The 24,186-nt window shown below is 60.0% G+C and overlaps 1 protein-coding gene across 4 annotated transcripts in view; it reads left to right on the forward strand.

The window, feature by feature from the left end:
• Window positions 1-24,186, forward strand: part of ZMIZ1 (zinc finger MIZ-type containing 1) — a 213,501-nt gene that overhangs the window by 37,422 nt on the left and 151,893 nt on the right. For all 4 annotated transcript variants that reach the window (XM_062215320.1, XM_062215317.1, XM_062215319.1 and 1 more), the window contains exon 2: window positions 6,262-6,374. The gene's annotated coding sequence lies outside the window, so the exon portion shown is untranslated. The remainder of the gene's footprint in view (window positions 1-6,261; window positions 6,375-24,186) is intronic.

Raw genomic sequence — 24,186 nt, forward strand, 5'->3', positions numbered from 1 at the left:
TGATCACCTTGCCAGACCTCTCACAGGTTGTTCTGAGGCTCATATGACAAAGGGTCTCGGTGGAGAGGATGTGGTGACACTGAGGAGTGTGTGGACACCCTCCCAGTGAAGGGTGCAGGAAGCCGGTGGTGGAAGCCGGCTGGTCCTTGGTGCGTTTGGCTGGGGTTGTGGGGTCGCTTGCCCATCCAGGTTTTAATTCGGCTGCACAGCAGACCTTCCTTAACCGCTTGCTCCTTGCGGCAGAGACTGAAGCTCGGCTGTGGGCCTTGCACACACGGGGGCTGGGCTACAGCTAGAAAGGGCCGATGGTTAGCAATCCAGGTGAGGGTGACAAGGACCCGGTAGAGCCACATGCCATGGACGTGAGCCTGGGAGGCCGGGCCTGCCTGCTGACTTCAGCCCGCCCCCCCCCCCCCCCCCCAGCTCCATCACTCCAAGTCCACAGGTGAGCCGAGCAGAGGAGCCGGAGTCAGCTGCAGAACTCCGTGTTCCCGGCAGGCTTTGCAGGGGGTCCACCTGGAGGTGGGAAGACCCACAAGGCCTTGCGGGGCCCAGGGCCTGCATCTCTCACGCACGCAGGGGGTGCTGACGGCAGAGCACCCGCACCCCGCAGGGTCCGCCGTCTCCCAGTCCCGGCGAGTGGCACCCACCCCTGAGCTTCCCAGGACACCTCCTCCGAGCCAAGCACCGGGTGCTCCGGGGCCAACCATCTTGGCGTGCGGCGAGAGGGGGTTCCTTTGTGTCTTTCACGACTTTGCAAATTTCCTTTCTTCTGATTATTTCCTGACAGTCCCAGGCGTTGGTGGTAAACAAGCTCTCTCCCCAGAATGTTTCCCTGTGACAGCAGCTTTCTCTGGCGAGGGTGCTATCAACACTTGGCAGGGCCTCCTCCCGGCTCCCGGCTCCCGGCTCCCGGCTCCCGGCTCGGGCTCGGGCTCCAAGCAAGTGAGAGCTTCTGAAAGGTGTTCAGGAATGCAGAGCCTGCCCTGTGTGCTGGAGCAGCGGCTCGGGCTCGGAGGAGGCAGGCCTGGGCCAGGCTTCTTTGTTCCCCGCAACAGCCTGGCCTGGCCTGGCCTGGGAGCCTCAAATGGCCCCGGCTGTGCATGGTCCCTGGGTGGCGAGGCAGGCCGTGTCAGATGTCCGTTGGCTCGCACAGCCCTGCTGCTGGGTTCTTGGCACAGCTCAGCGGCAGGAGGGACCCTGTCTCCCCAGGGCAGCTCTGCCAGGCCCGCCTGTGGCCGGGAGACCAGCAGCGTCTTGGCCCTGCAGCCTCTTGTGGCCTGCGTCACGCTGGCTTAGGTGTCCTGAGTCAGAGCCAGGAAATGGATCCGTCCATCGCGGGGGTGGAGTCGCTGCTGCCCCGGGCAGCTGGGGTGAGCCCCAATCTCCTGCTTGTCCACACCTGGGGCTGGGGGCAGGGGTCGGGTCTGTGCTGGCCCATGTGACCCTCCCCTGGCCTGGCCTGGATTTGACCAGAGCTTGGAGAAGAGGCTGGAGCCATAGCCTGCTCCATGTTCTGCTCCCAGTGCCCGAGCCTACCACTTGGCATGGCCAACAGCTGCCAATCAAGACGGGCAGGGCTGTGGTTGACAGGAAGGGCGCTCTGACACGCGCACAGCTGTGCTGCCTGCACCCGGGCTGTCCGCCTCGTCCTCCGGGCAGTCCTTCCTCCCTAGCCAAGAATTTACGCACAAATGACTTCTTAGGCAGCGTCCTCCTGGGCCTCTTCTCCGATGCTCTCCGCTCTGGCTGTGTCGTGATGTAGGGTGATCATTCCTCCCTGCACGGGGCCCTCTCACAGGCCCATGGGAGGGCCTTGAGCAGGCTGTGCATCCCGCAGTCCTGGTATACAGTAGGCGCTCAATAAAAGCAAGGCTGGGTTTCAGCAAGCAGGGACTGACGGCCATGCTGGAGATTCCTGTTGTTAATGATTCGAGAAGAGGGAGGAGAGCACGCGGAGAGGCTGACCCCTGCCCCTGCTGCCTCCGAGGTGCAGCCCCAGGAATGCAGGGAGCTGGGGTGGCCCCCTCCTGCGTCCACCCAGCGCTGTTTTCTTGCCAGCAGGAGCCGGCTCCCCGGGCTGCCCGAGTGATCTCTCCAGAAAACACCCCAGTGGAAACTGTATGAATGATTGATAAGAGCTGAGAGCTGTTTAATTTTTTCCCCCTGTTTAATGGCTATCAATAATTTAATACGCTCTCTGTATGTTTTTAAGAAATAGCACCCATTTTGCCGTCTCCGGTTTAGCAGGCTAAATGATTTAAGTGTTGGAAATGTGCTCTGAGGGTGGAGGCTGAGCCGGTCGGAGAGATCTGGGGGCTGGGGGTGGGGGAGGTGGGTGCAGAGCCAGCTGAGGCATCCTGGCTGGGTGGGGCATGTGTGTGCATGTGTGCATGTGTGTGTGTGTGTGTGTGAGAGAGAGAGAGAGAGAGAGAGAGAGAGAGAGAGAGAGAAGGTGGGAGGGAGGGAGAAGGGAAGGGGCGGGCAAAAGCCAGCGTGTCTCTCTGCTATGAGCAAGATAATGGCTTCCCACTGCCCACCGCCCCCCCACCCCAGCCTCACTGAGCAGTGGCTGAACAGCTGGCAGCTTAGCACCACCCCGCGGGCTGAGCTTTTCGGGGTGGGGGGCGGGCAGCATGGCCTAGGAAGGAGCTGCTGCTGCTGTCACCATGGACTGAGAATGCCCCTCCCCCGGCACCTTGGCCCCCTTCTAAGGCCGCCTCCAGCCCTGCCTCCGTGTCCTGGATGGCAGGGTAAGGGTGGAGTGGCATGGGGGGGAGGGACCATGTCTGGGCCCGGAGGGACCTGGGAGGCCAGCTGCCAGCACTTCCCCGACCTCCCCAGATGCAGAGGATCACCCTGGAGGACGTGTTCACCACTGAAGTTTCTGGGCCGTGTTCCAGACCCACAGCCTTCCGTTCTCAGGGGAGCAGCCTGGGAAGCTGTGACTTGAACCATCCGCCCAGGTGCTACTTAGCACCAGACGAGCTTGGGAAATACAGAGTCCAGCTCCTCTGGATGCTGATAGCACCCGCAGCCCCCACAGCTGCTTCCCTCTGCTTGCACACCTCTGGGGCCGGGGTGCCTCAGCACCCCCACGAGGCTGCAGATGCTTCTGCCGTTAGCCTGTGGCCTGCCTCCCCCGTCCCCATGGCCTTCTCCTCCCAGCTCGGCCTCTCTGGCTTGTCTGTGCCTCTCTGTCGGGGAGGGAGCTTCCTTTCTTGGCAAAGGGTGTCTGAGACAGAAGGCAGGCAGGTGACAGGTGCCGCGTGGCCTGCTCCTGGTGGACCGAGGGGGCCTCATCCACCTGCTGCTGGCAGGCACTGCCGCCGGCACAGTGGGGACTCGGAGGAAGGCAGGAAGAAACTGGTCTAGCAGGGGCTCAGACTCTCTGCAGGAAAGCAAACTGGGACTCCTTGGAGATCCCTGAATAGCCCAGGTCCCAGATGACAGGAGGAGAAACTGAGGCTGGAGGGGGGTCCCCAGAGGACACACCTCTGTTTAGGACCGAGTTGGAGTTGCGAAGGTGGAGGCTGGAGGGACACTGAGGGACACCTAAGTGTTGGGGGTCCGTTGAGACCACCCCCGCCCCAGTCACTGCCCCGAGGGCTGTGGGCGGAGCTGAGTCAACGCAGGGGAGAGGCGTAGCAGCACAGTCTGGCTGCCTGCCATAGCAGCGCTTCCTGGCTCTCCCAGGCAGTCTGCGTCGGTAGCAGAAGGTGTGCACTGTGTGACTGCCAGTCAGTCTGCCAGGTTTGTTTCCATAGATAATTATGAGGGGAGGAGGCGAACGCATTGTCTGCCGGTGCCATCATCCGTGGCGAAGTGGGGAGCCCGTAAGTCCCTCCCGCTCTGCCGGCCCCCTCTGCACCCCCACACTCAGCCCTGCCCTTGGTGTCTGTGCACTGGGCCTGGGCTGGGGCTGGCATGTAACCTGCCGTGTGACACTGCGCCCCTCACCCCCCGGAAACGGGCTCTAATCATCCCAGTCTGGCTGTGTAAGAGGTGAGGGATGCCTGCCCCTGCCCAGGCCTCTGCTTAGAGAGCTCTGTGTGGACAGGGCCTGCGTGGGCAGAGGAGGTTTCTAGGAGGCGGTGCTGCCTGGCTGCAGACAGGAGACATGGTAAGAAGGGGCAGGTATCCCAGGAGCACAGGTGTGAGGTGATGCTGAAGGTGTGCAGAGAGCAGGGAGGCCGGGTGGCAGGGCAGGGGGTAGGCGGGGAGGTACACTGGAGCCGGCGCCTGGGCTGAGAGCCACGGAAGGATTTGTTTGTCCCTTCTGTTGAAGTGTGACACCCATGCAGGAAGGTGGCGTGTCCTACATGTGTGGCTCCAAGTGAGCACGCCTGTGTGGCGGCCATGCACGTTGAGACACGGATACGTCAAGACCGCCGCGAGCCCCCGGCTGCCTCCCTCACTGCTCCCCCCGGGGACACTGGGTCACTATGCCGAGTTCCAGCTGCCTGCCCTCAGCTCCTGCTGTCCACAGACTGCCCCACGTTGGGTGGCTTCATGAGCCCAGCAACGGTATAGGATTCTGCCGGTTCTGTGGTTTGGCTGCATGGTCCCCCACTCATGCTTCCCATGGGCTCACGTGGCTCCAGTGGCCCGGGGTGTTGGCTAGACCAGAAGGCCTGCAGACAGCCTCCATTGCACTCGGTGAGCAGTTGGTGCTGGCTGTTGGCTGGTGGCCTCCGTCCCTCTCTGTCTTTCTGCAGAATAGACTGGCCTCTTTCCCAGAGAGAAGACGAGGAGGCAGGGCCACTTGAGGCCTCCTCTGTAACTCCTAAAACACCACTTTCACCAAAGCCTGTGGGTCAAGACAAGGGTCAAGGGCAGCCCAGAGTGAGGGCTCACAGAACAGACTCTACCTCTTGGGAAAATTACAGACTCTGGCCGTATGGCATCTACTACAAGCATGGTTTTGCCTGTTCTTGAGCTTTGAGAGCGCTTTCTACTGTGACTGGCTTTTTTTTATTTTAAGATTTATTTGTATATTGAAAGAGTTACAAACAGAGAGAGAGAGAGACAAGTCTTTCATCTGCTGGTTTACTCCCCACGGTGGCCACAACAGCCAGGGCTGAGCCAGGCCATAGCCAGAAGCCAGGACCCAGGAGCTTTATCCTGGTCTCCCACATGAGTAGCAGGGGCCCAAGAACTTGGGGCATCGTCCACTGTTTTTCCTAGGCCACTAGCAAGGAGCTAGATCAGAAGTGGAGCAGCCAGGACATGAATTGGGATGCCAGTGTCACAGCAGCAGCTTTACCCACTACATCACAATGCTGCCCCAGTGTCTGGCTTTTTGAGCCAATGTTAACTTGCAAGATGTACTCATGTGGTCAGATACAGTTTCAGATCACTCATTCTCAGTGCTGGGGATAACCCACCATGGGGTCCACCAATACGACAGCTTGGCAGTCGATGGCCATTTGGGAAGCTTTTGGGTTTTGGGTTTTGGACGGCAGTGCTGAGAACACTCTAGTACATGTCTTTGGGTGAAAATGCTCTCGTTGGCTCTGTGGAAGCAGGGTTGTTGGGGCACAGAATAAGAGGCCCTGGGGTAGGAGAGCTGCTTCTGAGCTGTTCTCGGGAGTGCTGGTGCCAGTGCGTGCCCCACCAAGTCTCTTTGCTCTCATCAACATGACCCTTGTGTTCTAGAATCTACCAGTGGGCGGGACAGGGGGAGACCTTGGAGATTTCCGTCAGCGTCCTGATTCCAGGACATTTCATCCTGTCAGTCATTCATTCGTTCACCATTGTTACATCCATCAGGCAGTTGCCGGTCCTTGCCAACAGTCTCAGGGGATGGACACGGAGAGCAGACTCAGTTTCCGATGTCCAGGAGCTCTGTCCGGAGAGGGAGACGCCTGTAGAAAGCTGGAGGAGACACAGTCGGCAGGGTCCAAAGCTGGCTGTGGCATGGACAAAGAAAGGTCAGGCAGGTCAGGCAGGGCTCCCAGGCTTGGGGCCTGGAGAGACCGATAAGATAAATGGGGGAAGAGCTCCGAGTAGGACACCCAGCACGTGCCACGGCCAGGGGCTCTGGGAGGCTGCACCGACGGGAACTGGTGGTCAGCATGCTGACATGTTAAAGGCGGCACCTGGGTCCTGGAAGGTCAAATTCAGGGGTAGGGGCAAGGCGCACACCCAGTTTCTTATGGGGGCCAGTTTGACTTCTCAGGAGGTGGTGCTGGTGGAAGGGGAGGGGGCCACCCCCAGGAGCAGGGCTTGGAGCTCACTGCCCCCCTTCTGTCTCCCCAGGACTTGGCAGCGGCAGTGCTGGGCTGAACAAGGGCTGCTGGGCCGCGGCCTCCTTGCCTTGACCCCCACCTCAGCGGCCTCCCGTCCCGGCCCACCGGCAGAGGTCTGAGCAGGTAAGCAGGGGGTCCTGTCCCTTGGGGCAGACATAGGCTGCGAAGCCCTGGCCAGGGTGGGAGCTGTACCAGAGACCTGGGGAGCCCTGAGGGGGCAGGACTTAGCTCCCTGTCTTTGCTTCTTCCTTGGCCTTCTCTTCTCAGGGGAAGCAGGTGGGTGGGAGGTGCCCTGCCTTGGGCCAGGGGTGTCTGATTTACTCTGATGCCTACTCCCAATGTGGCCATGGGTCGCCGCGCCTGTCCCTCCGGCATTGACAGTGTGATGTGGAACATGGACAGAATCATGACAATAATACCCAGAATGCCGCGAGCTCTGGACTGTCCCCCTGAGCGCCGTTCTGAGTGCTGCACTCTGATTGACACTTCGTGATCATGACAAGCCTGTCCTCATCACCATTGCACAGATGGCAAGACTGAGCCTTGCCCGAGATCACACAGCTGCCCAGCCTGGGGCACAGGTTGGGGTCTATGTGCTCCCATGCACCAGCCTCTGACCCCCCACCACTCTGCCGCTGGCCTTGCCCCACCCCGCGGGCTTCTTGTTGGACAGGGGCCACCATGGGTGTCATCAGGACGGTTAAGTCCTGTCCCAGCTCCAGGCAAAGGGAGGGGCCATTTGTAAGGGGGTGGCAGCTGCTCCTGGTCCAGGGTCTTGGCTCCCATGTGGCTGTGGGCTGACATCAGCCAGGCCGGCCCCCAAGGCCCTCTCTAGAGGAAGGGTGTTGCTGGATGAGGTTGACCCCCCTGTCCCTCAGTTCTGTTTCCTAGTTTGTCCTGGGCATTAAGTGGATGCCTGGTCTGATGCAAGGGAAAGGGAGAGGGGTCCCAACAGACGGGGCTAACCTCACGACAGCAGGGTGGACAGAGAGCTGAAGGGACAGTGCAGGGGAGACAGCCCAGAGCAAGCACCCACATGGGGAGGCAGGAGCAGATGGGAGGTGGGAGAGCCTGGTGGCATGGGGGAGGCATTGGCCAGGAGTCAGGCCCAGCTGACCGCGTCTCCAGCTTTCTCCAGCCAGTCTCCCTCTCTAGATGGAGCTCCTGGACATCACGAGTGAGTCTAGGGGATTATGAAGGGCTGGGGTGATGGGGGCCACTCTGGGTTCTCAGTTAGGGAGCACTGTCATGGGTGCACCTTAGCCAGTAGATCCCTGGGGCTGCCACAGGGAAGGCCCGGCCGGAAGCAGGGAGACGAGTGGTCTGTCCCAAGGGCCCAGTGAATGAGAGGTTGCAGAGCCTCAGCTGAGGCCAGAGAGAACCACGGCGGGGAGGAAGAGAATTCGGCGGAGTTTGCATTGGCTGCGAGGGGCTGGGAGTGAGGACACCAGGGTAGGAGAGTGGCAGTGATGGGGGTGGGGGTTGATGTTGAAATTCTGAGTGGAGGCCGAGTCTGGGATCCAGGAAGGCTTCTTATAGGAGGCGGAGCAGGCTGCAGCCCAGAATATCTCGAGGAAGAAGACAACTTAGATGGCCTTGTGTGGGCCTGATGTTCTCACTTAAAGTGTAGAAGTGCACACAAACATCCTTACACGTGCACCCGGGACTCCCTCAACTCGCAGGTGTGGCTGTGTCCACACTTCCTGCACACACATGCTTGTGCACGGACGTGCACCTACCTCACTGTGTGCATGCAGATGGGCCATGCGTGCTGAGGACATTCAGCTGTGTCGTTAAGTGATTGTGTGTGCACAGATGCACGCACACGTGTGCTGATGTGTGTTCTCTCACACACATATGTATGTATGCACACAGAGATCTCATGCATGCATGCACACAGAAACACTTGCATGTGCATACGTGCTCATAAACTTGTGTGTTTGCCCTGCATGCAGGCACAGGGACACAAGCTGTCATAGCACACGGGTTTACACATACATGTGGGGCTACACATGCGTGCTTGTGCAGGAGGGAAGTGCCCTAGAGAGAAGGAGCAGTTCAGGAGTCAGTGCAGCTCCTTGGGACTCCGGGCAGCTCTGGGCCAAGGCTGAGCTGTGGCTCTGGTTGTGTGCACGCTGGAGACGGTGACTGGCAAGTTTGATGGCCAGCCATGTGACTGACCGTGGACAAGCCCTTGCTTGTCCTCAGCTTCCTGTTCTGGAAACAGGAACAGCCACTGTCTAGCTCCCGGGGTGGTGTTGTGGATCAGAGCCCACCAGTGTAAATGACTAGGTACGCCCGAGAGAAGAAAACAGGTTACAGGTAGGGTGGAATGCTGGGGCATGGTCACGGGATGCCACGGGGCCCCTCCCTGCTCCTCATGTGCTGGGGTCTCCATCTTGGCTTCTTGGGGCCGGGACTCCCTCAGTGCCAGGGGCACAACAGGCAGCACTGCAAGGTGGTGGGTCTCAGTCATCCCTCCCCCTCCCCCAGCTGCACTGTGGACTCCTGGGGAATTGGGGTCTGTGACCGCCCCCCCCCCCCCCGCCCCGGCTTTAGTATACCGGTCATAGGGGAGGCCCTGCCAGGGGACTGGTCTGGTACATATGGGCCCCTAAGTGCCCCCGCAGCCTGGGAGGGAGGCCTTTAACTGGCAGTTTCCAGGTGAGGACCCTGAGGCCCTGAAGGGGGATGCGGAGCTCTGGACACTGACTGGGAAGTGCTGCAGCCGGCCTGTCGTGTGCCTAGTTTCTCTCTTTAATCCGGTTGTCTCCCTTTAGGAATAGATCAAGTGAGGCCCGTTTTTCAGATGTGGACACTGAGGCTCAGAGAGTGTGGGCCACACAGCCAGGGAGTGGCAGAGCTGGACTCAGGTGCTTATTAAGCACACTGCACCCCAGATTCAAGGCTTCCTCTTCCTTCCCCTCCCTGCTTCCCGGAGGGGGGGGCCCTCCAAGTTGGAGGGAGTTCCAAGGAGGCTGCTGGGATGATCTAGGCTTTAGTCCTGGCCCAGAATTCCCGGGCATATTTGCCATTTTTTTGCAAATTCAAAGGTAGATTGTTCTCTGGGGTCTACTACCTAATATGATACAATCACTTGTTTGCTCTCTGAGGCGCCTTTGAAAGTGTCTTTGGCACTGTCCTTGGGGAACGTGGCCAGCAGGAAGCTCCTGGGTGTCCAGGAGCCCTGGCAGGGCCCTAGGCTTGGAGGAGCCAGGTGCTCTCTGCACCTCCCTTAGCAGGCTCCTTAGCCTGCTGCCGGGTCAGGGCATGGCACCACAGCACAGGGAGCTGAGCTGTGCCTGGCATCAGGGTCTAGAAAGGGACCCCTGGGAGGCGACAGTGAGGCTGGACCTTGGAGGAAGAGGAGAAATTTGCTGCGCTCACGTGGGGAGAGAGGAAGACTCAGAGGGCAGCATGGCTCCTACCAACCTGCAGAGAAGGGCAGGTTCATTCACAGTCCTCCACACCTGCACCCAACAGTGTCCTCGGAGTCTCCTGGGATCAGGACCAGCTACTCGATTCGGAGGGCTGAGTGCAGAAGGAGAACGCAGACCCTGGTCGCAGATCAGTAAGGATTTCCGGATGGTGACAGCAGAACGGGGTCCTTCTGGGCGTGGGGTCCTGTGCGATGGCCCGTGAAGGGGAGCCTGGAATCAGGCCAGCAACTGTGTGGTGAAGTGCAGAGAACCAGGTGCCCATGTAGGCTCCCCCTGTTCCTTCCTGGCCCAGATACCTGGGGCAAACCCCCTTCCCTCTGGGAGCCTCAGCTGCCAAGGTTTGCCCTCCAACACCCTCTTCCTCAATGCAAGAGGCTCCGTGGGACCTGCATTCAGTTTGTCCCGAGTGGTGGGGGACAGAGGCTCGGGTTAGGGTGGGATTGCACCCTTTCCCCGACATCAGGCAATGGTAGTCAAGGCCCCCGTCTACCTTCCAGCCTGGCCCTGAATACCTTTGAGGCCAGAGTTTTTTTGTGCCAGGCCCGACAGTAGTGGGGGCTGAAGGGGTCCGCTCTGTCTCACGTGCAGAGGCTTCTGTCTGGATTGCCCCTTTTCTGCCCATCCGCATCTGCTGGGCAGACTTAGCTCCTGCACACCAGACTTCTGGGACCCCAGCCTTTCCCTCCTATAGCCACCATGACCTCTTACACCATAGAGTTCAGTGTCCACTGCTCCCCTTTGCCTGATAGGAAAACAGAGGCTCAGAGGTGCCACCCCCACCCCAAGCTGTTTCTGGGCCTGACCACATCAGACAGGGATGCTCACCATGGTGGCAGAGGGTGGTCCCTGGGCCAGACTCCACATTGCAATCTTTTGTAGAGACTGCAGCCCCTGGCCCACAAAAGGTGCCTGTTGGGTGCTAGAGGTTGAGCCAGCTGAAGTAGACAGGTGCCCGGTGCCGTGCGTCCTTGGGGGTGGCGTGGCTCCGTCCACTGAGCCAGGTGGACCGCAGCCAGGTGTAGTGAGAAGGCCCTGGTCGGCCCGGGCTGCACTAGCCAGCAAAGGCTGGACACAGAAGAGGGTGTTTTCTTGGGGACAAGCCAGAGTGTCCCACATCACTGATGCTTTTCACGAGGCTCTCAAGCGCTGCTGAGGGGTGAGGGAGTGGCCGCCACCATGACCCTGGACCTGGGCTTCAGCCTGTTTCCCGATGCGCCACTGCTTTCTTTGTGGCTTCAGATGAGCGACTTAACGTCTCTGTGCCCCGTTTCCTCTTCTGCGGAGTGGGCACCCTGAGCAGCCGGCCGGCTGCACCAGGGAAAGCCGAGCAGGCCCGCACAGCAGTGCCAGGCCAGAGACCACGCTCTGTGGAGGGAGCCTGCGCCGAGGGCACGCGGGTGTGTGGTTGCACGGCCCTTTAAGAAGAGAATAAGGGAGTGCGGGGGGCTGGGGTGGTGCTGGACGTGAGCCGCAGGCACACACAGGATTGTAGACAGCTGCTGCTCAGAGCCTTGTGGGAGGCCACCTGGGGCGGAGGCCACACTCCGTCCCCCGCCAGCCCCAGCTCCACCAGCGCCGGGGGTGTGGCCTCGTGCTGCCAGCCTCTGGGCCATCAGTCAGTCAACACACTGCCAGGGTTACACGGGCAGGTTTGGGGCTGGTGGCAGAGACCTCGAATGCCAAGGCCAGCTCCCAGCCGTGCTGGCCGTGGCCCAGCCCGTGGTCCAGCAGAGCCGGGATTCCAGGGTCCACAGGTGGCATGTCTGTCAAGTCCACAGTGCCAGTTGAGAATGCAAACTCCCCCTCCCCCGGCCTGGAATTTGTTGCCTGCAGCCCAGGCCCTTCTATCCCCCCAGCCTCTGCAGCCTGCCCTATTCCCTGGCCCAGAGCTAGCAAGAATCTACAGCCCACTGCTCGCTCACTCCTGCCTGAGCTGGGCTGCCCCTCGGGGTCAGCAGGGTGGGGCTGCCGCCTGGCAGGACTTGTTCCAGCTGGCCCACTGTAGACCTGCTGTGTGACCTTGGACAAGTCGCTGCCCCTCTCTGAATGGCTGTTCATTGGTCTATAAAACCAGAGAGTTGGGAATAGGTCAGGGGTCACAAGCCGCTGTCTTAGAGGGTACCAAGAACCCAAGAGAAGCTGGGATTATCCTGTTGTGCAGATGGGGAGACTCAAAAGTCCAGAGAGGTCAGGCGATGTTCTGTGTCACGGAGCTGGTGATCTGACGCCATCGTAGGTTTGCCCACTGGGTCAACGTGGCACTCCTAGGTCCTCGTAGGCTTGCTGAGTGATGCGTTTGCTCCATCAGCTGGGGGTGGAGCACTTAAAGTGGATGGAATTTGAGGAGCGGGGTAGGCACAGCCCCAGGCCTGTGCAAAGGTCACGGAGTATGCAGTGCAGTCTCTGGGTGGGGGCCCAGTGAGAGCTGGGTGGCTGAGAACAGTAGGAGGCAGCCAGGGAAAACTGCCTGGAGGAGGCCAAAGTGGAAAAGTAGGGCCTCCCTCGGGTCTCTGCATGACTTGGAGGGGGCAGTCGGGGAGTCCGGAGTCCCGCTCCATAGGAAGAGACTTCCAGCTGGAAGCACGTGCTAGGGAAGCTCCCAGCAGTCTCAGGGCCTGGGCCAGAATTCAGCCTTGGTCCTGAGAGGATCAGGGAGCTGAGAGGGCCGGTGGGGCAGGGGCCAGGAGGGCTGAGCTCAGCCTGCAAGCTGGGGCAGTGGTGAGGTGCAGTCCAGCCCGACTCGGTGCCAGGGGCTGGGGGCCCTTTCTGCACCCCAAGCCCTCTTCAGCCACCCTTGCATCTTTCCTGGGCCAGGTGCTCTTGACCAGCAGGGAGAAGTCACTTGGAATCAGGTGTCACCCTCTGCTGTCACCATCCTCATAGCTCAGGAGATTGGGGTGGGCAATGCCTAGTGACATGGTGAGATCAGAGATGCCCAGAGACCAGCCCAGGGACACACAGCATCACCATGACAGGCTCATGCAGGTATGCTTCCCAGGGAGGGCGCATCTCAGGCCCCTGTGGCTCTGCTGCAGGCCTGGGGGCCCCGCACCAGTGCAATGGTCTGCCTTTGGGGAGCTGTGAGCAGTTGCCAGGGTTCTGGGCCCAGGGAATGACAGGGCTCTGTGGGGAACTGGGGGGCAACTGGCCATGGACACTGGGCCTGGACCTCCTCTCTGGGTGCACAGAGTTGACCCGGCACTGCTGGTTGTTGCCAGTGTGGACCACCCAGGGAAGGCAGGGGCGAGGGCCCTGGGGCAGGCCCACTCAAGCGCTAAGGATCGGATTCCCAGGATAGCCTGAGAGGTGGCTTCGGTTTCCTTCCCCCTGGGAGCAAGTGGCCAGGTGCGTGAGCGTGGTCCTCCATACACTCCGATGCAGAGGGGTCCCCGGGTGAGCCTCTGGTGGCAATCTGCTGCAGGTGCTGTGGGTGCCGCCGCGGGTGCCCAGTGCCCTCCCCAGATGTGGCCGTCCCCGTCGCCCTGGGCTCAGTCAGCCCAGTGCGTGTTTGCTGAGCCTCCACCAACTACTGTCCGCAGCCACAGGGCTCCTTGGACGCCAAGTACGCGGCATTGCGCAAATCCCCTCAGCAGTTTGCACAGCGGCCAGCTCAGGCCCTGTCAGCTCCGGGCTGGCGCAGGTTCCTGCTCGGGAAGCCCAGAATTCTTTTCTGGAATAATCCAGAAAAATCCAGCCAGCTCACGGCAGGGTGGCAGAACTCCCGAATCACGCAGCGGCTTCACCACCCACCCCGACTCCCCTCAGCCGCGTCCTGTCACGTGGGCTTAGGGGCATGAGCCAGAGTCAGAGAAGGAGCTAGGACTCAAACCCAGCATCCAGGCCCCTGGCCAGGCTCCTTGGTGGACTGAGCTGCTGGGGGGGGGGGGGGGGCAGCAGGAGGCACCGGCCCCGCCTCCTTCCTGGGTCCCAGCGGCTTTAATTGGCTGGGTCTGCCCGCGGCGCTGACATTTACCTGGTGGGAGGAGGGCCCGGGCCCTCTTGAAAAACGATGCTAAAAATAACCAGGCCCAGCTTCCCAGGGCCCCTGCCCAGCCAGAGCCTGCCTGCGCGCCCCAGCGACCTTTTTGTGGGTGCTGGAAGCTAATTGCTTTGAGAGCATGTGGCTCCTCGCACCGAGACTTCCCAGGGCTTGGAGCGGGAGTGACGTTTGACTCAGCTTCTGAGTGCGAAGAGGAGTCCCTGCAAGGCCTACCCGGGCTGCCGCCCGAACCTGGCCTCTCCCCCTGGTGTTGTCTGTGGGTGCATCACCTGGAGGCTGTTCACCCTACCCCTGCGGTGCCTGGAGCTGCCAGAGTTTCTCCTGGGTCACCTGGGTGCTGAGAGAAGGGCCTGGCCCCCTCCTCGGGGTTATCTGATGCTGGCCTCTCGTCCTGCCCTGCACCTGACCCGTACATGCACAGTGCTGCCTCCTACCCTGTACTGCTCGCTCATCCGGTTACACCAGCAACCAAGGGGAGCTCAGACTTTCAAGCCTCAGCGGTGTGACCTCCACCCGGCTCTGAGCCTGCGCGTTCTCGTCTCTGAAATGGGCGTCATCGTCTCAGCTGGTGTCACAACAGTGACCGGCGGCCACATGCAAAATGTGCCAGACCGAGAGCAGAGCTTCCGGGCCGGCCAGAGGCAGGCGTGCGCCGTGGGCTTCCCTTTGTCCTGCTGGGTAGCTAGACCTCGGGGACCCCCAATTTAGAGTGACCTGTGTGGACCAAGAGGGAAAGAAGCAGGCTGGGGTGCGGTGGGGTGGGGCCGGGGGCTCTTGCTTGCTGTGGAGCGGCCCACCCAGCCCGTGTTCTTGCACTGGGTCCGTGTGGCCAGCCTCCTGTGGGGGACTAGCAGTGTTGTCTGAGCTCTGCACTCACACAGCTAGGACAGCCCAGGCCTTGTTCCCTCCGAACCTCGGTCTCCTCATCTGAAAGCAGGCATGGTGATGGCGTCTACCCTGTAGGCAGTGTGACAAGGAAACCACGAACCATCAGAAGAATGTCTGGCGAGGGTCGGTGCTTGGTGCATGTTGGCAGGTGCAAGCAGCTGCAGTACCAACAGCAGCCACGGGGCCTTGCGGAGTGCCTGGTGTCTGAGTAGGGGCTCAGCCAGCTCAGGTAGCCAGTCCTCCCAGCAGCCACACCCGGGGCGCCAGCAAAAGTTTTTCATGGGGGAACTGAAAACCAGACTCAGACTTGGTCCTGCCAGGGTCACCAAGCAGCCGGGGGTGCCTGGGACAGTCCTGGGCCACCCCTGCCCCCCCCCCCCCCCCCGAGTGCACCAGCCCTGCTCCTAAGCACTCTGGACCCCTGCTCAGCTCAGGGTCCTTGCTGGTGCAGTCTGCACTTGGCCCCCTTCCCACAGCCCAAGGAGCCTCTCTCCCTTTCTGTCCCCCAGGGTCTGGCTCCACTGTGTCTTCCCCTCCCCCCTCCCCCCCACACCTTGCCAGCAGGAGGGCTCTGGGGCGTTCCTGTCCGGCACTGTGTGTCCTGGGCTGCCCCTCGCCAGGCCTCAGTCCGGCTTTGGCAGAGCTCAGCTCTCTGGAAATCACTTCCTTAAAAGAGAGAAGGCTAGGGTGGGGGGTTTGGAGGGGGGAGTGAGCCCCTGGCCCCAGCCCCTGCCCCAGGGGAGAGATGGTCCTTCCGTGCATTGATGGACACACTGCTGACAAAGGACAAAGGTCAGCAGGGGGACAGAGCTGAGCTGCCGGTGGCCTGCTGGCTTGCGGTGTCCTCCCCCAGGTCAGGGCTTCCTGGGGGGAGGGGGATCTGCTCCCTGGGGTCCTGGGTCAGCTTAGCAGCCGCTGTTTCAGTCACCTCGGGCCCTTGGCCACCTCTGGATCTGTCCCCACCCCCTGCCCTCCCACCCCTGTTGCCTGCAGGCCTCACCCTCTTCCTGCCTCTGAATCACTCTTCCCAGCTCTCCCCGGCTTCCCTCTGTCACCGGGAATGAAATCCAAATTCCACGGCCGACACCAAGGCCCTTTTCAAGCTCTGTGAGGTACCCTTGGCTGCCCAGGGCCCTGTGGAGCTCCTGAGTGCCTGCTCTGTGCCCAGTCAGTGCCCTGGCCTCACCTGGCATTCAGCAGGGCCGGGCCCAGGACCCAACCTGGCTACACCACCTGCCCCACGCTCTGCTCAGCCTTCCGCCTCCCACCTCCCACCCAGGCAGTGAAGCTGCCTGGTGCCTTCCAGACCTCAACTGCTGGAGGGCAGAAGCACCTGGCCCCCCAGCCCACAAGGAGGCCAGGCCCCAGCGCGGGTGGGAGGTACGGTGGTCCATGGCAGGCTCGGGGCGGGGGGTGGGTCATACTTAGGGGGTAGGGGGCTGTCATCCTCGCTCCATCACGTCCTAGCTGTGTGACCTCTGGTGGTCGTTTAGCCTCTTGGAGCCTCCAGGGTGTCCCTGGTGGGGTGTGTACAATGATGGCCCCTCCTCTGCGTCATGGCTTCAGCGAGGTGACATGTAGAGGGTGTTTGCAGGGTCCTAGGACACTTCAAGGACCGGCCAGTTCCTCTCTCACCATCATCATCCTCCTCCAATGTCAGGGCAGGTGGGCGCCACACCCATGGCATAAGGCATCTTCAAGAGAACTCTCCTAAGGGACCGTGCATTTCTGCCCTCACCGCCCCCTCTTTGGCCTTTGTTGGAGGCGAGCCCTGCACTACCACACCTTCTGACACCCCAGCTTTTCCTGGCTCCTGGATGCCTTTGGAGCTGGGATCGGATTCGTTCCTGCTCCCCCCGCAGCCTGTGCAGGTGCCAGTGCCATGGTGGATGCCTCCTAAGAGTTTGTGGGTGGAGCCAATATCCACAGGGCAAAGTCACCTCCAAGAATAGCAGAGAGGCAGCCAGGCCTCGGGGCCCAGCCCCAGGCTGCAGAGGCCATCTCCAAGACCAGGCCTGGGTTCATGGCCCCTCTGGCCTCCTGGTGGCACAGGGCTCGGCAGCCACTTGGGAAGGAGCTTCCAGGCCGGGCTGTCGCCCCACTCTCTGAGCCATCGCCTCGTGTGGCGTTCGCGGCCGTCCTTGCCTGCCTCGCGGTTCTCTGCTAAGTCGTGTTATTATATTTAAACAGATCAATTCCATTGCAGAGTTTTTCCTGTCCTAATGATGAGTTTGCAGCACAAATGCCATTGATTTCTCACAGCCCTGAAAACCAGTTGATGAATAGCACCAGGCCTGCCTTTGGAGAGGCACTTAGAGCGGCCCCGTGCGGCGCCCCTCGCAGCCCCCCACTCACGAGCCCGCCCCCGGCCCACACTCAGCTGCCCGCCCGCAGCTGGGGCCGAGGTCAGGGGATAAAGGGGTGGAATGTCTTCGCCGGGGGGCCTGGCCCGGTTTTCTGGCGACACAATCGCGGTGGAGATTTGTATTGATTTTTGGCTGGGGGCAGGAGCGCGAGAGCCAGGACAGAGAAGTGGTGTGGTGTGATCTTGTTTCCTTTACAATTTTGGGGGTACCCGAGAGAGGCAGCAGAGAGCAGCTCAGGCTCCCTCCCTAGGCCTTGGCCCCTGCAGGCGTGGAAGGCATTTGGAAGGCATTTGAACGCTGCCTTTTTAAGGGGGGCTTCTGGGGGTCTGAAAGCGCTCCCGTGCAGCCTCCCTACGTGAAATCCTTCAAGGTCACGGCTGAGCCGGCCCCCCAGGCCTTGCACTTCAGATCCCTGCCCTGAGGGCTTGGGTGAGTGGGTATTACCAGTCCCACTTTAGAGGCCGGCAGACTGAGCCAGGGCAGCCAATGGCGGGCCAGAGGACTGCTTGTCCTTCACGGCCAGGGTGTGCTGGGCCCTGTCCCAGCTCCTGCAGGGGCCACTGTGGCTGCCAGCCTTTTCCCCATCTCTTTCACCTGCCCCAGGCTCTCTGTCTGCCTGAGTCCAAGTCACGGGCTACAAGGGCCTGGGCAGTCCCTACAGGGGTGCCAGCTCTGCTGCCTACAACGTGTGCGTGAATCAGGCTGGGGTGAGGCGAGAGGGGGCATCCGAGATGGGGCCACGGGCCAGGTTCGCTGCCTCCCCCACCCCTTGTTTTGGAGATGAGAATGTGTGGCCCAGAGGTGGAGCGGCTCTTCCGGGTCACAGCACAAGGCAGTGATGCGGCTAGGGGCTGAGTCTGGGGGAGGGACAAGGCCCGCAGTGCTGTCTCCCCTCCCCCTCCCAGCAGTCGGGGAGCCGGGGCAGGACAGGCCTGTCACTCAGGGGACTTGAGAGTAGCCCAGCGTGTCCCCCCTTCCCTTTGCCTTGCTTCCCCCACACAGACCTCCTGTCCCTTTAATCAGGTTAGACTCCTGCTCTACCCCGAGCTGGCCCAGCTGCCGCTAATGGCCTAAGGACCTGGGCCCCTCCTGACGCTGCGGGTGGGAGAGGGGGAGCTAGGGAGAGAGCTGTGAGTAGGAAGGGGCTGCCCCTCTCTTTCCATTCAGACTTTTCCACAGCTGCTAGAATCCAATCCAAGCCCTTAGCCTGGCATCCGAGACCCTGCGCCCTGCTCCCGGTGCAGTCTTTCCTGCAGCCACACGCTGTTTGGGGGAGACTTCAGACAGCTCACAGAAAATGCAATTAAAAGGTCAGTTTATTTTGGAGCAAAAATATTTGAAAATCTTAGTGTTTTCACAATATGCACTTACCATGAACTTTTTGAAGATCCCTTGTATGCATGGATTTCAAAAAAAAAATTTTTCACCAAAATAAACTGATCCTTTTTATTTCTCTCTCCTTTTTTTAGATTTATTTGAAAGGCAGAGTTGCAGAGAGAGAGAGAGAGAGAGAGAGAGAATCTTCTATTCATTGGTTCACTCCCCAAATGGCCACAATGACCAGGGCTGGGCCAGATTGAAGCCAGAATCCTGAAACTCCATCAGGGTCTCCCACATGGGTGCAGTGGCCTAAGCACTTGGGCCATCTTTGCTATCTTCCCAGGCCATTAGTAGGGAGCTAGATTGGAAGTAGAGCAGCTGGGATTCAAACCAATGCCCATAAGGGATGGCAGCATTGCAGGTGGTGGATTAACCTGCTGCACCCCAGTGTCAGCCCCCAAATCTGTTCCTTTAATGGCATTTTTCCATGAGCTTTCTGAAGTACCCTTGTGTTTCCCAGTACCCAGCCTTTTCTTTCTTTTTTATTTATTTATATATTTTCAAAGATTTATTTATTTATTTGAAAGGCAGAGTTACAGAAAGAGGGGAAGAGACAGAGAGAGAAAGGCCTTCTACCCATTGGTTCACTCCCCAAATGGCTACAAGAGCCAGAGATGAGCCAGGCCGAAGCCAGGAGTCAGGAGCTTCTTCTGGGTCTCCCACACGGGTGCAGGGTCTCAAGTTCTTGAGCCGTCTTCAGCTGCTCTCCCAGGCGCATTAGCAGGGACCTGGATAGGAAGTGGCACAGCCAGGACTCAAACCAGCACCCATATGGGATTTGGCATCTTGGATAGTGGCTTACTCTGCCACACCACAGTGCCGGTCCAGTGCCCTGCCTTTGCATGTGCAAGTCCTGACGCTGCTTCCCGCCTTCTCAGAAAACTCCTACACATCCTTCAAAGCCACTTGAGCCTCTTCCTCTCTGGGCTCCTGCCTCTCAGCTCCCATTGCACTGGGTGCTCCCCTGGGCTGTGTTTGAGTGCATTATTCCTGGATCTGGTTTCTTTTGAGTTCTGGGGAGCAAAAAGAGCCCCTTTCTCTCTGCACTCCAGGGTGCAGCCCAGAGACGTGCTCGGTGCAGGTCTAGGACCAGCAAAGAAGAGAGAGGTGGGGACCAGAGCAGGGAGAGCAAAAACAGCTGCTCCCGGGCCTCAGGCCACTCACTCTAGCCTACTTCCTGCCGGGGAGGCCGTCCCCAGCGACACATGCCGGGCCTGAAATAGACACAGGGGCCTTGGTGGTGCGTGTGCACAGCCCCACGCCCAGCAGGCCCTCTCCCTCCCTCTCCCTGGCCACTAACTGCTCACTCTTGTCCCAGGGCCCTGCCCTGTGGCCACGGCCCCTCCCCCAGCAGCGCCCAGCCGCGCCCCTCTGTTCCTGTTAACTTTGTTTCATAAATAAATTATATAAATAGACTCCTCTGATTCCTTACAGCACAGGGTTTTAAGGACTGGGGCACCACTGCAGGCGTAATTGTACTACGGAATCCATCAGCTGCCTAATTACCATTCATTTTGCATTTATTTCTGCTAATTAAAAAGAGAGAAACTCCTAACAACTTTTACGTAAATACTATATTTGTTCTATGTAAAGATGGGATGCTAATTTGCTGGTGATTAGCTGATTATCTGATTTTAGAGCTGTCACACAGGATGGCCCTGGCTCCCCTTCGCCCTGCAGATGCCACGAAAGGCCCCTGGTCAGGTGTGAGGGGAGGGGCTGAGGAGGCCCAGGGGTCCCCAGGAGTGCTGACACCCCCACGGCTCAGGGGGCTGCAGACACACTGATAGAGCTGAGAGAGGAGCCAGTGGCAGAGCCACAGTTTCTGTACACATGGGGAAACTGAGGCCCGGAGCGGCCGAGGCAGAAGCTAGTGCAGGTGTTTGGCTCGCCCTGCTATAGCCAGAAGGACTGTGCCAGGAGCTGACTGTGGCTGGGGACCAGCTCCAGCCCAGAGGGAGTAGAGGCGTAGCCAGCTCTGAGCCCGTGACCCTCACAAAACCCGCTGTGGCCTTTCAGGAAACTTCTGCCTGCTCCTGCTTCCTGTCCAGCACCAAGCTCTGCTCTGCTCCCCAGGCCCTGAAGGAACTCTGCAGGGCTCTGTCCCAGCCTGGATGGATCCCAGGCTTTGCTCCCTGGGGGCCACCCACACGTGTGGGAGGGTCTACATTTCAAATGTTGATGCTATGTATATATTATCATGGGAATTAGAAAAAACATATACTTACTACATCACACCCTTGATTGCACAGATCAGATTGCTTTTACATGAGGCTGAGTGAAAGGCAAGTGATTGGTGTAAAGTGATTTAAATAAAGAGACTTAGATAAGCATGGTGGAACCTGGTAGCCAAGAACTGAAGTCAGGCGCACTGGAGGAGGGCCTGTGTCAGGTCAGAGGTCGGAGGGCCAGGTGCTGAGGTCAGGCAAGGCAGAGATGGGGGAGGGTTGGCCAGTCCTGCAGGCTGCCACTGCCCCATGCCGTGCCTCTGTCCCTCCATCAGACCTTCCTGTCCCCAACCCTGCAGTGGATCAGGAATTGGCCACAAGAGAGGAGTCAGGTGCCCCCCTGGGTGTGCTTTAGATGACACTGCTACAGGGAGCCAGGGGTTGGACTGTGCCTCCCCTGCACCCAGGGGCTGGGTTCGGGTTGAGTCACTTCCCCGGGACTCCCTGGCATTGGTCTGAGATCCCAACCGACCCTCTGCCCATTCTCTGGTTCTCAGGTGAAGCGAGAATGGACGGCTTTGGTAAAGGCCAGGTGCCATTGTCTGCGTGGCCGAGAGTTCAGGGTCAGGGTTGGAATCCTGGCCGCCTCCCAGGCCTGGCAGCCCCTGCCTGCAGCCCCCGTCTCCGGGCGTGTTTGTGCTGCAGGGATTCCAGGAGCCACGAGCCGAGGGCTCCTGGGAGAAGCCACAGGCGGTGGGGAGCTCAGCCCTCTGAGGCCCCCAGCCGCCGCCACGGAGTCTGTGTGCGATCTCCTGCTGTCCGGCTGCTTTATCACCCTGGACACAATCGGGGGAAGCCTGCAAGGCCGGCAGGCAGCAGCCAGGCAGAGGGAAAACAAAGGCACTGCTCCGAGAAGGCCAAAAGGCACCTGCTCCTCCTGCAGCCGCCTGGCCGGCCGTTCCACCCCGAGGCCGCAGGCCACCTGCCCCCGCCCCTCCCCCTCCCCCAAGAAGCTCACATGGGGTCACTGCTGCCCAGGCGACCACCGGGAAGCCACTTCTCACCAGGCCGCCTTTTCATGAATATAACATGAGAGAGCTGGACGATACCCCCTACTGGGGTCTCTGGGGCTCCCCGCCCCCGGCCAGCACTAGAAAATAGAGGTTGTGCCGTCTCAGCCCACACAGGGGACCCCATTTATTCTGGGATCAGGGTGCCCTTGTGCGGGATGGGTAAGTGGCTGTCACTCCCCTGCACCTCCCACCCACCGCTGAGATGCAGAAGAGAGGAACGGTGAGAGCTGGCCGTGGTAGCAGTGCCAGGCTGTCTGGGCCCATGTCCTAGCTGTGTGACCTTGGCTGTGTTTCCTCATCTGTGAAAATGGGTACAGCCCTTAGCTCATAGGCTGTGGTGGGATAGATGACAGCCCTCAGCAAGGCCTTAGAACAGCGTAGCTGCCAGTCCTTTAGTGTTGGATTTGTGGCCATCATCAGCTTCTTGCCTGTTGTCCTTAGAGAGCACACACCGGCAGCTCCCGAAGCTTCACTTCCGGGCCCCTGTCCTGCTTGGCTCCAGGACGGGCTGGGGGCTGCAGGCGGGGAGGCGCAGCGGAGTGCGGCCAGGAGTGGTCCTACACCAGCACGTCGTGCAAGTTATTCAACAAGGCCTCGTGAGAAAGGGGCCTGCCCCTCAAGCCTCTACAAGTTCCTTGCGATTTTGTCACTGGATCTAAATGGGACTTTGTGATTTGGGGTATATTTTTTTCAAATGGTGTAGATTTCAGGCCTGGCAATCCCCAGTGACTCCTGGTTTCTGTCACGTGACTGCAGCCTGTGGCCCAGCCCTGTACGGCTCACCTGGCTGAACCCAGCAGGGCCTGGGGCCGGGCCTCTGTGGTGAGGGTGGGGGTCTGACTTTATCTGTAGACAGTTGCGTGACCTGCAGGCTCGCCCCTGAGCTGTGGGCGGCCTCTCACCCCAGACTGAAGGATCCCTGAGGAGGACAGGGAGGGTGGGGTGCTGGGGAAGGGTCTCCTGGAGGAAAATCTCGAGTATGCATGGGGCACGGAGGCCTGGTGCCCACCCCATGCTGCCCCCCATGCCCTGGAGGTGGGCAAGCACCACAGGAAGCTGACTGCCGAGTGGGACAGTCGCTCTGTGGCCATGGTTGGAGTGTCTAGTCAAGGGCCAAGCCCAGGGCAGTCCCTCTATCTGGAAGGGAACAGTGGGCAGGGAAGGTGGCATCAGGGCCCTATCACATCAGGCATGTCAGAGAGAGCAGGTGACAGAGCCCCGAGGTCATGGGGGCCTGCGGGTGGACCCTGGGCGCCTCCCTCAGCAGCGGGGCCTCTCAGCTCCGGCCCCGACAGGGACATTTATAACTCACAGCTGTGCGGTCCTGGGCCCAACTGACTGTGGTAAACCGATCTGGCTGCAGGAAGTCCCGTCCCAAGGCCACTCCCCACCCCGACCCCCACACTCTCCTTCACCTCCTGACACCCACATCCTGTTCTCCACGGGAGGGGGCAGCCTGCAAGCGGGGCCAGGTCCTGCCCGGCCTGGATCTGCAACCTGTGGGCCGTGAGGCCGTGGCCTGCCCCCAGCACACACACACACACGGAGACTGAGACCCCCGGGGCCCTCAGGAGCAGCTGTTGGGACTGAGTTCTGCACACTCAGCCCTGCTGGCAGAGCAGGGCTCTCCTGGCCGTCACCCCTTGGGGAACCTGATGGAAGGGGCAGGGCTGACTCAGAGCCCTCGGGCACTGCCGGGACAAGATGCTGCCCTGGACCCAGGCCTCTTCATGGCCATCTGTCCTCCGGAGGCCTGTGTCCATCACAGCCAAGTTCAAGTGCGGGATGGGGCATGGCCAGGCCCAGGGCTGGAAAGAGTTCAGCGCTGAAAGGGCCCAGCACACCAAGGCTCAAACTCCTGAGTGTGCAGCCACCCTCACCCCCACCCCCTGTGCCCCTCTTGCTTCTCTGTGTGTTGTCTACCCAAGCTTTGTGTCTATGACAAGACTCTGGAGTGACACACTACTCAGGATAGATACTTTTTTCATTAGTTATATATTTATTTGTTTTAAAGGTTTACTTATTCATTTGAAAGGCAGAGTTATAGAGAGAAGGAGAGATAGAGAGAGATCTTCCATCCACTGGTTCACTCCCCAAATGACCCTAACGGCTGAGCCAGGAGCCTGGAACTCCATCCAGGACTCCCACATAGGTGCAGGGGCTAAGCACTTGGGCCATCTTCCACTGCTTTCCCAGGCGCATTAGCAGGGAGCTGGCTTGGAAGTGGAGCAGCCAGGGCTCATATGGGATGCTGGCATTTCAGGCAGGAGCTTAACTCACGGCGCCACAATGCCAACTCCTAGCTATGTATTTATTATGGTGCATTAGAAATAGATAGCTTGGCCGGCACCGTGGCTTAACAGGCTAATCCTCCGCCTTGTGGCGCCGGCACACCAGGTTCTAGTCCCGGTCAGGGTGCTGGATTCTATCCTGGTTGCCCCTCTTCCAGGCCAGCTCTCTGCTATGGCCCGGGAAGGCAGTGGAGGATGGCCCAAGTGCTTGGGCCCTGCACCCGCATGTGAGACCAGGAGAGGCACCTGGCTCCTGGCTTCAGATCAGCGCGATGCGCCGGCCGCAGCGGCCATTGGAGGGTGAACCAACGGCAAAAAGGAAGACCTTT

Source organism: Lepus europaeus, chromosome 17 (genome assembly GCF_033115175.1).
Source record: "Lepus europaeus isolate LE1 chromosome 17, mLepTim1.pri, whole genome shotgun sequence".
In the NCBI taxonomy this organism is placed as follows: Eukaryota; Metazoa; Chordata; class Mammalia; order Lagomorpha; family Leporidae; genus Lepus; species Lepus europaeus.